This window comes from Pan paniscus, chromosome 1 (genome assembly GCF_029289425.2).
Source record: "Pan paniscus chromosome 1, NHGRI_mPanPan1-v2.0_pri, whole genome shotgun sequence".
In the NCBI taxonomy this organism is placed as follows: Eukaryota; Metazoa; Chordata; class Mammalia; order Primates; family Hominidae; genus Pan; species Pan paniscus.
This window is the reverse complement of record NC_073249.2, coordinates 92,050,870-92,062,417: the sequence shown is the minus strand read 5'-3', so window position 1 is coordinate 92,062,417 and position 11,548 is coordinate 92,050,870.

The window sequence follows — 11,548 nt, the reverse complement described above, 5'->3', positions numbered from 1 at the left end:
AGACATAAGGTGAGTAGCACCCATAAACCCTAAATATTTCAAGACTAATGGTGGCATTTCAACCATGATCAAAACATGATCATTTTGAATTTGGACAGCAGGTGTATGTGGACTAGAAGGAATAAACCTAGAGATAAATAGAAGAGCTGTATGGCCACTGATACAGTCCAGGATAGAAAAGATGAAGGCTTGAACTAAGGTGGTTCTGATGAAGAGGAGGAGATAAATTTTGCCAGAGTCAAAATCTGCAGAGCTTCATGACTGATTAGGTGTGGGGTGTAAGAGTGGAGCCAGAATCCAGAAAGATACCTAGGTTCCTGGACTTTGTTTTTACTAAGTTACAAATCTGCTTTGATTTTATTTATGGCAATCTGCTCTGCTTCTCTGGATTGAAGTCTTATTTTTTCCCTCATAATCCTTTATCCCCAAGATTCCTCTTAGAAAGTATCCCATACTTCCTGTAACCAAGCTCATTGCAATCTCATTATATAAATTTTTCAGGGTTCTCCCAGATGAGCCGCTTCCTCATATTTTGTCTCAGCTTTAGCCTCCTTTCCTCTTTCTTCGCTCTTTAACCATCTCACTCAAATTTAGCATTGTCATTTCCTCAATGCCATAGTGGCAGATTCATCTGTGTCTTACAGGAAACTTACATGCCTTGTGACAAGAAACCACCATTATTGACCTGTCCAGGAAAACTAGTCATAAGAAGGTATATGGCAAAGCTATCAATGGCCCACTGGTGAAGGAACCCAGAGCTGAGACAAGGATAAGGCAAAGGGTGGGATCAGTTCTAGAGCTAACTTCTAACAATTTCAGTGTTTGTGCATAACTAAAAATAGAATTTTCTTCCAGTGTTTCTCAATTAACTAAAATTTTCACTTTTATCTGGCATCAGATACATAGGAAACTATAAAGAAAATAAGTTTAAAGATATAATTGTGGTATTGGTGGACACAATATTGGGAGAATGAAAAAGGTTTTGATTGCAAGGGAAAGATGATTATAGAATAACAGAACTCCACAAATACAGAGAAAATTAAGGGTCATCAATATTATCAGAAAGCCTCTGACTCCAGCCAATTGGATCAATTACTTATAATGGAAGACATGATCCAAGATAGCAAACTAAGCACTGGTATTTAAATTTTCTTACTTTCAAAATCCCCTTAGATGATGAAAAAATTTAAAAATCAAAATAAAATCCACCACCACTTGGAAAACAAGAAGTGGGGAATACTAGTTCTGGCAGGTTTGGGTAGACTAAAACACCTGAAAATTCTCCCACTTTAAATTCTCCCACTTAAATGCTTATAAGTGATGAATAAATATTACATAATTTTTAAATACATAACTATATATGTAAGAAAGAAGAGAAATTCCCCCATTGTAGATAAATGATGAAGTGAAAGCAGAGTGTTAAACATGTAAATTGGCATTACTGATCCCCTGGGAGGTGTAACGGAGGAAATTAAACAGTAGCTATGTATTTTTTTTTTTTTTTAGATGGAGCCTTGCTCTGTCCCCCAGGCTGGGGTGCAGTGGGGCGATCTCAGCTCACTGCAACCTCTGCCTCCCAGGTTCAAGATATTCTCTTGCCTCAGCCTCACAAGTAGCTGGGATTACAGGCGCCCGCCTCCACGCCTGGCTAATTTTTGTATTTTAGTACAGACGGGGTTTCATCATGTTGGCCAGGCTTGTCTTGAACCCCTGACCTCAAGTGATCCGCCAGCCTCGGCCTCCCAAAGTGCTGGGATTACAGGTGTGAGCCACCATGCCCGGCCAACACTAGATACTTTTTATGGGCTTAGTGTTTAAAGTCCATGTGGAACTAGGGAACAAAACCTTAAGCCTTCAAAAGGAAGAAACTTGAAACTAAAACACCTGCATACAGTGTGGACCCTCAAAAACTACCTTTTAATAAATGAATGGTGGGTGGGGGAAAAAATCCACCCATTAGCACAGACAGATGATAAGCAAGTTTGTCTTTGTATGAGTTCTGGGAAAAACATAAAATTTCCCCTGAAATAACTAAAGCCCAAGACCATGCCACATTAATGTGTGTGCTCTGGGAAAGCCCAAATAAGGAATTACCATAAAAATTGTTCCTAGGCCAATGAAATTTCCAGGGCTTAGCAGAAACAAATGCAAAATGGATTTTGAAGGATGCAGCAGAAGCCCAGGCCACAGTGACATCAGCAAGATGGCAATCTAAAAGATATTAGCCTTCATCCTCCCCCTCACACACAAAAAGATAGTTATCTATGAATGATAATAGCCTTAAGAGAGTTCTAGGGTCCATTTAAGAATTTACAGCCACACATTAGATTGAAAAAAAGAAGAAGAAGAAGAATGACTACACAGAAATAATTTCTGGGGAGAATGGCATACCTAAGACATCTGGAGATGGCTAGAAACAAAGAAGGGCAGGGGCTATTCAGATCAGCCAGGCAGCAGGTGTTATTCACAGTCCCCAGTGGTCTGCTCTGCAGAAAACATGGGCATCTTTCACCACTAAGGCAACCAAGAGCCATCCCTGCTGCAGACTCCCAAGGAGGAGATGCTGCTGCATGCCACCTTGCACACCATTATCAATGCAACAATGAGGATGCCTGTGCCCTGAGCACACCACGCCAGACTCAAGCCATGGTTCCTCCACATTTGACCATGTTTCAGACCCCAACTCTGTGCCTTTTTTCCATGGACACTATACATCAGACACTGGTGCCACTACCACTGCAAGCATGCCCTCAAGCTGAATCTGGCATAAAAGGAGAGCCTCTTGGCCATGACTTCCCAAGTGGAACAAAAAGAGATTGGAAGGACCACAATAGCCTTCACCACTGAAGACCCTAACAGCTCTCACTATTGCTGAGGACACCCACAGCCTTGGCCACTGAGAACATCTGCAATCTTTGTCAACACCAATCTCAGCTGACAGAGCTGCATGCAGACTAAACTTCTGCATCCTCACTGGAGCTAGAACTTCTGCATTCCTTCACTCTCAGCTGGTACCTTTAGTCCTATCTCAAGGGGACGATTTTTCTCTGCTAAAATCAGTCTATAAAGTCTAGAAGAGATCAATCCATCAATGTGCAGACATCAAAGAAAGGCAGCAAGAAAAAAACAAGGAAACAAAATACCACCAAAAATTGCATGCCTGTAATCCCAGCTACTCAGGAGGCTGAGGCTGGAGAATCACTTGAAATCAGGAGGCAGAGGTTGGAGTAAGCTGAGATTCCACCACTGCACTCCAGCCTGGACAATTTAATGAGACTCTGTCTCAAACAAAACAAAACAAAAACAAACAAACAAACAAACAAAAAACAATGATTTTCCAATAACTGACACCAAAGAAATTGAATTCTAAATTTACCTGACAAATAACTCAAAATAATTGTTTGGAGGAAGCTCAGTAAACTACAAGAAAGCACTCAAACAATTTAATAAAATTAGGGAAATAATATATGAACAAAATGGAAAATTTAGCAGAGATTAAATCATTTTTAAAAAAGATAAATTCTAAAGCTGAAGAATATGATGACTGAAGTGAAAGAAGGCAATAGAAACATCAGTAGCAGACTTGAGAAGCAGAATTTGTGAATTTAAAGACAGATTATTTAAAAATATCCAGGCAGAAGATAAGGAAGAATGAAAGAAAATGAGGAAAAATTCTTATGGAATTTATGGAAAAGCATCAAGGGAGCTAACATTTGCATTGCAGGAATTTAATAAAGAGAAGAGATCGAGAAAAGGACCAAAAGTTTATTTGATGAAATAATGTCTGGAAACTTTCCAAATCTAGGAAAAGATATAGACATACAGGTGCAGAAAGCTCAAATATCTCCAATCATATTCAATCCAAAGAAGGCTACACCAAGACATTTTATAATCAAACTGTTAATAGTCAAAGACGAAAAGAATCTTGAAAGCAGTAGGAGAAAAGAAGATCCTGTTATAAGGGGATCCCTAAAAGTCTATCAGGGGATTTCTCAGCAGCAATTCTGCAGGCCAGAAAACAATGGGATGATATACTCAAAGTGCTTAAAGAAAGAAAATGTCCAACTGGCTAGGTGCAGTGGCTCATGACTGTAATCCTAGCACTTTGGGAAGCTGAGGCTGGAGGATTTCCTGAGGTCCGGAGTTCAAGACCAACTTGGCCAACATGGTGAAACTTTGCCTTTATTAAAACACAAAAATTAGTCGAGTGTGGTTGTGGGTGCCTGTAATCACAGCTACTCAGGAGGCTGAGACAGGAGAATCACTTGAACCTGGGAGGTGGAGGTTGCAGTGAGCTAAGATTGTACCATGGCACTTTAGACTGGGCAACAAGAACAAAACTCCAACTCAAAAAAAAAAAAAAAAGAAAAAAGAAAATTTCAACTAAAAATACTTCATAGAGCAAAGCTGTCCATCAGAAATGAAAGAAATACTTTCCCAGATGTGCAAAAGCTGAGAGAGTTTATCATCACTACATCTACCTTATAAAAAATGCTCAGCGGAGTTCTTCAACCTGAAAGAAGGGACACTAACTGATAACATGAAAACATGTAAAGTAGAAATCTCACTGGTAAATATTAGTACATAGTCAATTTCAGAATATTCTAGTACTGTAATTGTGGTGTGTAGTATAAAGGTTAAAATGGAGAAGTATTAAAAATAATTATAGCTACAATAATTTGTTAATAGATACACAATATAAAAGGATGTAAATTGTGACATCAAAAACATAAAATGTTTGGGGAGGTAAAAAGTATAAAGTTTTTGTATGCAATCAAAATAAAGTTATCAGCTTTAATTGCTATAACTACAAGATGTTTTGCATAAGTGCCATGGTAACCACAAATAAAAACCTATAATAGGTGTATGAAAGATAAAGAGAGAAATCAAAGCATACCACTACAGAAAATCATCAGATTACAAGGGAAGACAGCAGGAGAGGAAGAAAAGAACAAAGGATCTATAAAACAATCAGAAAACAATTTAACAAAAGACAGTAGTAAGTCTTTACCTATCAATAACCTTGAACATGAATGTATTGAATTCTACAATCAAAAGATATTAAATGGCTGAATAGATTTTTTAAAAGACCAAACTATGTGCTGCCTACAAGAGACTCACTTCACCCTTAAGGGCACACATAGAGAGAAAGTGAAAAGATGAAGAAAGGTAGCCTATGCAAATAGAAACCAAAAGAGAGGAAGAGTAGCTATACTTATATCACACAAAATAGACTTTCATTCAAAAACTATAAAAACAGACAAAGAAGATTATTAATAATAAAAATGGGTCAATTCATCAAAAGAATATAGCAATTATAAATTTATAACCACTCAATATCAGAGCACCTAAATATATAAAGCAAGTTGAATTGATATTAAGGGAGAGATCAACTGCAATATAATATTAGTAAAATTATTGAATACTCCACTTTTGACAATGAATAGATTGTCAAAATCAATAAATCCTATAGGCTTTCTTTATTCCTTTTCATTATTTTTCTCCTCTGACTGAATATTTCAAATAACCTGTCTTTGTATTCACACATTCTTTCTTCAGATTCTCAATTCTACTGTTGATGCCTCTATATGCTTCAGACACAAAATCAGTAGAGAAACATCACACTTGAACTACACTTTAGACCAAATTGACCTAACGAACATCTACAGAACATTCCATTGAACAGTAGCAGAATAGGTGTTCTTCTCATGTACACATGAAACATTCTTCAAGATAGATCATATGTTAGGCTACAAAACAATTGTTAATAAATTTAAGAATATTGAAATCATATCGGTGATTTCAACCACAACATTCCAACCACAACGTTATGAAACTAGAAATCAAGAACAGGAGGAAAATTGGAAAATTTACAAATATATGAAAATTAAACACCACATGAACAATCAATGGTTTGAAGAATAAATCAAATAGAAAATTAACAAAATCTCAAGACAAACAAAAATGAAAATACATTCTAAAACTTATGATATGCAGCAAAAGCAGTTCTACACAGAAAATTTGTAGAAATAAATGCCTACATTAAAAAAATAAGAAATACCTCAAATAAACAACCTAACATGATACCTCAAGAAACTCAACAAAGAAGAACCTATTAAGCCTGAAAATTAGTAGAAGGAGGAAAATAACAAAGATTAGAGTACAAATAAATGAAATAGAGACTAGAAAAAAATAATTGAAAAGATCAATGAAACATGGTTGGGTTTTGAAAAGATAAACAAAATTGACAAACTTTTAGCTAGACAAACATAAAAATAGACAAAACTCAAATAAATAAAAATTATAAACGAAGGAGGAGACATAACTGATATCACAGAAATATAAAAGATTGTAAGAGACTACTATAAAACAATTATATTCCAACAAATTGGATAACCTTAAAGAAAGAGATTAATTCTTGGGAACACACAATCTACTGAGACTGAACATGAAATAATAGCAAACCTGAATGGGCCAAAAATGAGTAAGAAAATTGAATCAGTAATTTAAAGAATCTCCCATCAAAGAAAAGCACAGGACCTGTTACCTTCAGGCCTGAATTCTACCAACAATTTAAGAACTAACACCAATCCTTCTCAAACTATTGCAAAAACTTTGAAGACAGAATACTTCTAAACTCATTTTACAAGGCCAGCATTACTCTAATACCCCAACAAGACAAGGACACTACAAGAAAAGGAAACTACAGGCCAAAATCCCTGATGAACATAGATGCATAAATCCTCAACAAAATTCTAGCAAACCAAATTCAACAGCACATTAAAGGAATCATTCACCATAATATCAAGTGGGATTTATCCCTGGGATGCAAGGATGAGTCAACATAAGCAAATCAATAAATTGATATATCACATTAACAAAATGAAGTACAAAAACTACATAATCATCTCAATAAATGCAAAAAAGCACTTTAAAACATTTAGCATCTTTAGCATCCTTTTATAATAAAAACTCTCAACACATTAGGATAGAAGGAATGTACCTCAACGTGATGTAGGCCATATATCACAGCCCACAGCTAACATCATACTCAATGGTGAAAACTTAAAGCTCTTTTTCTAGTACTGGAAGTCCACACCAGAGCAATTAAGCAAGAAAAAGAAACCAAAGGCATCAAAATGGAAAAGGAAGAAGTACAATTGTCTCTGCTTGCGGATGACATGATCTTACACGTGGAGAACCATAAAGACTCCACCAAAAAACTGTTATACAGTAATATACAGGATATAACTTTAACATGCAAAATCAGTAGCATTTCTATACACTAACAACAAACTATCTGAAAAAGAGTTCAAGAAGACAATCCCATACTATAAAAAATAAAATAAAATGGAATAAAATACTTAGGAATAAATTTAACCAGGTAAATGAAAGGTCTCTGTACCAAAAACTATAAAATATTGGTGAAAGACATTGAAGAAGGTACAAATAAATAGATTGAAATAATTAGTATTGTTAAAATGTCCATAATACCCAAAGAGATCTACAGATTTAATGTAATCCCTATTAAATTTTGAATAATATTTTTAACAAACATAGAAAAAAATCCTAAAATTTGCGTGGAACCACAAAAGGCCCCAATACAAAAAGCAACTTCGCAAACCAATTCTGCTAAAATTTAATGCCATTTAATTTGGCATAGTGAAATTTGTTCTTGAGAAGAAATAACAAAGCTAGAGGCATCACATTACCTAATTTCAAAATGTACTCAAAGCTTAGTAATCAAATGAGTATGACAATGGCATAAAAACAGAAATATAGACCAATAGAACAGAGTAGAAAGCCCAGAAATAATTTCACAAATTTATGCTCAAGTGATTTTTGACAAAGTACACACAAGAACAGGAACAAGAACACACAATGGGGAAAGGGCAGTCTTCAATAAATGGTGTTGGGAAAACTGGATATCTACATGCTGAAGAATAAAATTGGATCCTTATCCTACACCATACACAAAAATCAACTTAAAAACTTAAATGTTAAGACTTGAAACTGTAAAATACTGGAGGAAACATAAGGAAAAACTTCTTGACTTCAATCTTGACAAAGATTTTTTGGATCTGATCCCAAAATTATGGGCAAAGAAAAAAAGACAATATTTGCAAACCATGTATCTGACAAGAGTTAGTATGCCAAATATATAAGAACCTCAGGTCAACAACAAGGAAACAAATAATTCAGTTAAAATATAGGGAAAGAACCTGAATAGATATTACTCAAAAGAAGACATACAAATGTCCAGCAGATATATAAAACAGGTATATGTTAAACATTACTAATCATCAGGGAAATGCAAATTAAAACCACAGTGGAATAGCACCTCATACCCGTTAGAATGGCTATTATCAAATAGACAAAAGGTTACAAGTGTTGCCAAGGTTGTACAGAAAAGGGAACTGTTGGTGGGAATGTAAATTAAAACATTCATTATAGAAAACAGTATAGCAGTTCCTCAAAATATAATAATAGAGCGACTATATGACCCAGCAATCTCACTACTGGATTTATATCCAAAGGAAATGAAATCAGTGTGTCAAAAAGATATCTGCACTCCCATGTTCACTGCAGCATTACAATAATCGAGATATGGAATCAACCCACGTGCCCATCAACAAAATAATGGATTTTAAAAATGTGGTATATATACAAAATGTAATACTATTCAGCCTTTAAAAAGAAGGAATTTATGTCATTTGTGACAATGTAGATGAACCTAAAGAGCACTATGTTGAGTGAAGTAAGTCAGCTACAGAAAGACAAATACTGCGTAATCTCACTTACTTGTGGAATCTAAATAACTCCAATTCATAGAAGCAAAGAGTACAATGGTGGTTGTCAGGGATTGAGGGGGAATGGGGAAATATTGAACAAATGATGTAACATTTCAGTTAGAAAGTTTTGGAGATCTATTATACAGCATGGTGTTACAGTTAATAGTAATTTATTCTATATTTGAAGACTGCTAAAAGATTACATTACAAATGTTCTCACTGTAAAAAATGGCAAGTATGCAAGGTGATGTATATGTTCATTAGCCAAATCTAATCATTTCACAATGTATACATATATCAAAACATCACATTATATACCATAAATATATACAATGTTTGTCTGTCAATAATACCTTAATTGCCTTCACTTAAAAAAAAAAGAAAAAAAGAGGAACCTAGGCCACATGGAATCCCCACATTGTGCAGGATGCTGCACAATGTAAAATCACAAAATCTATGAAACCACCATAAACAAGATTTAAAATATGTGAGAGGAAGAAAGATTGCTAGAGGCCAGGAGTTCAAGACCAGTCTGGGCAACATAGTGAGAAAGACCAGTCTGGGCAACATAGTGAGACCCCATCTCTAGAAAAAGAAAATTAAAACTTAGCTGGGCATGGTGGTGCACCTCTAGTTCCAGCTACTTGGGGGGTTGAGGTGGGAGGATTGCTTGAGTCCAGGAGTTCGAGGTTGCACCAAGCTATGATTATGCCGCTGCACTACAGCCTGGGTGATAGAGTGAGATTCTGTCTCTAAAAATATTTAATAAACATAAATAAAATAAAATATGTGATAAACTCAGGATTAAATGCCTAAAACTTCAATTGGTAGATTTATCTGGGAATTACAGTTTATTTAAACTATTTTAAGCTTGTTAAAAATCATAAAATCAAGTGTTAAACCAATAACAGTAAAACACAACAAATAATAAAAACACTCTGTGAAGGAATGATAATAATAATTTATTTTTTGAGGACTCAATGTCATTTCAGGCCCTGTCTTAAGCATTTTATGCAAATAATTTTAATTAATTACCAAAAAACACTATATTTATATATAATTGTTACTTCAATTTTACACACCAAGAAGCATAAAAGGTTAATTAATTTAACCAAAACTGGAGAGCTAGTAAATAATGGAGGCAAAATGTAAATCCAGACAATCCTCTGAAACCATGCTTTTAACCATTTTGCTAATAAAATCTCAAAAAATATAATCATTGAAATAGAAAATAAATAGGTTAAACAATAAAACAGATACAGCTGAAGAAAGAACCAGTAAACTGGAAGACAGAGATTAAGAAATTACCTAAAATGCAATAAGTGATAATGAAATGAAAATTTTGCAAGACTAATTAAGAGTCATGAGACTAGAATGAAGTCTAGCAAACTTCTAGTATAAATTTCTGAGGGAAAGAATTCAAATAATGCTGTAGCAGCATGATAATAAAGAGATAATAGCCAAATATTTTCTAAACTTGAAAAAAGACATGATACCTTAGACTTGAGTTATTAATCTCTAGCAAAATAAATGCACATTTAGACAAATCATAGTGAAATTGCATAATATCAAATATAAAAAGTCTTAAAGGCAACTGGAGAGAAAAGATAGATTAATTATAAAGAAACAACAATTACATAGATTTCTCAAAGAAAACAGAAGAAGCTAGACGACCATGGAAAAAAATATTACAACTGTTGAGCACAAAGCTATGCTATCAATCTTAAATTCTGCTTTTGGGCTTTTTGGACAAATAAACTCACAGACCCTATCAAAAATGATGGGAACGTTTAAGTTCATGAAGAAAGAAATTGATTAAGAAGAAGTGGAATGTAAGAAGCCATAGATAGCATTTCATGTGAGTATTAAGGTAAAGGGATGATCATACAATACAAAGAAGTTCAAACTTCTGATCACACCATACTCCAATTTCATTCTTTGAGGCCCTCCCTGATCTCCAAGCACATAGCAATGGCAGGCAAAATACAAAATGTAAAAAAGCTGTGTTTGTTCTATAAAAAGAAAATAAAAATGTCCATGGACCAGAAACAGAAAATCAAAGCAGAAATGCAAAGGAAGGAAATAAGAAAACAAGGATATCAAGAGAAAGAACATTAAAGCATGGAAATAGAAAGTACAGAGTTCCTGAGCTGGGACTAAATTTGGTGTGCTTGAGGAACCCTGAGGCTAATGTGCTTGAAGTTAATTATGCAAGGGGAAGAGTGGTAGGAAGATCTGTAGTATTAGTTGGAGTCTAAAACAGGCTTAGGTTGAAATCAAGTGAGATAAGATAGCATAATAATAAAAGGGAAAAGAACAGACTATTTAAATAAGTAGTAGTGCACAATTTATATGTGTTTGAAAAAAGTTAGATCCCTACCCCACATTTTAAATTAAAAAAATGCATAAAGATAAAATCAGTAAAAGTTAGATTCTTACCTCATACCACATAGAAAAATGATGTATTGAGTGAATATATAATAAAACTATGGAGGCATTATAAGAAAATATAAGAATATTTTATAACATGGCAACATGGTCTGATAGAAGATGACAGAAATATAGGAAAGTTAGAAACCAAGATTTGAAAAACTTGAGTTTAGCTGTGAAAAAACTAACCTTCTGTATTTTAGAATTCACTGTAAACAAAAAGTGAAGTGAAAGATTGCACAAAAACATTGTCATCGAATACAATGGAGAAATGGTCAAAAGCATAATGCTCAGTAGTTGTTTCTAGAGTGGCATAAATAGACTGG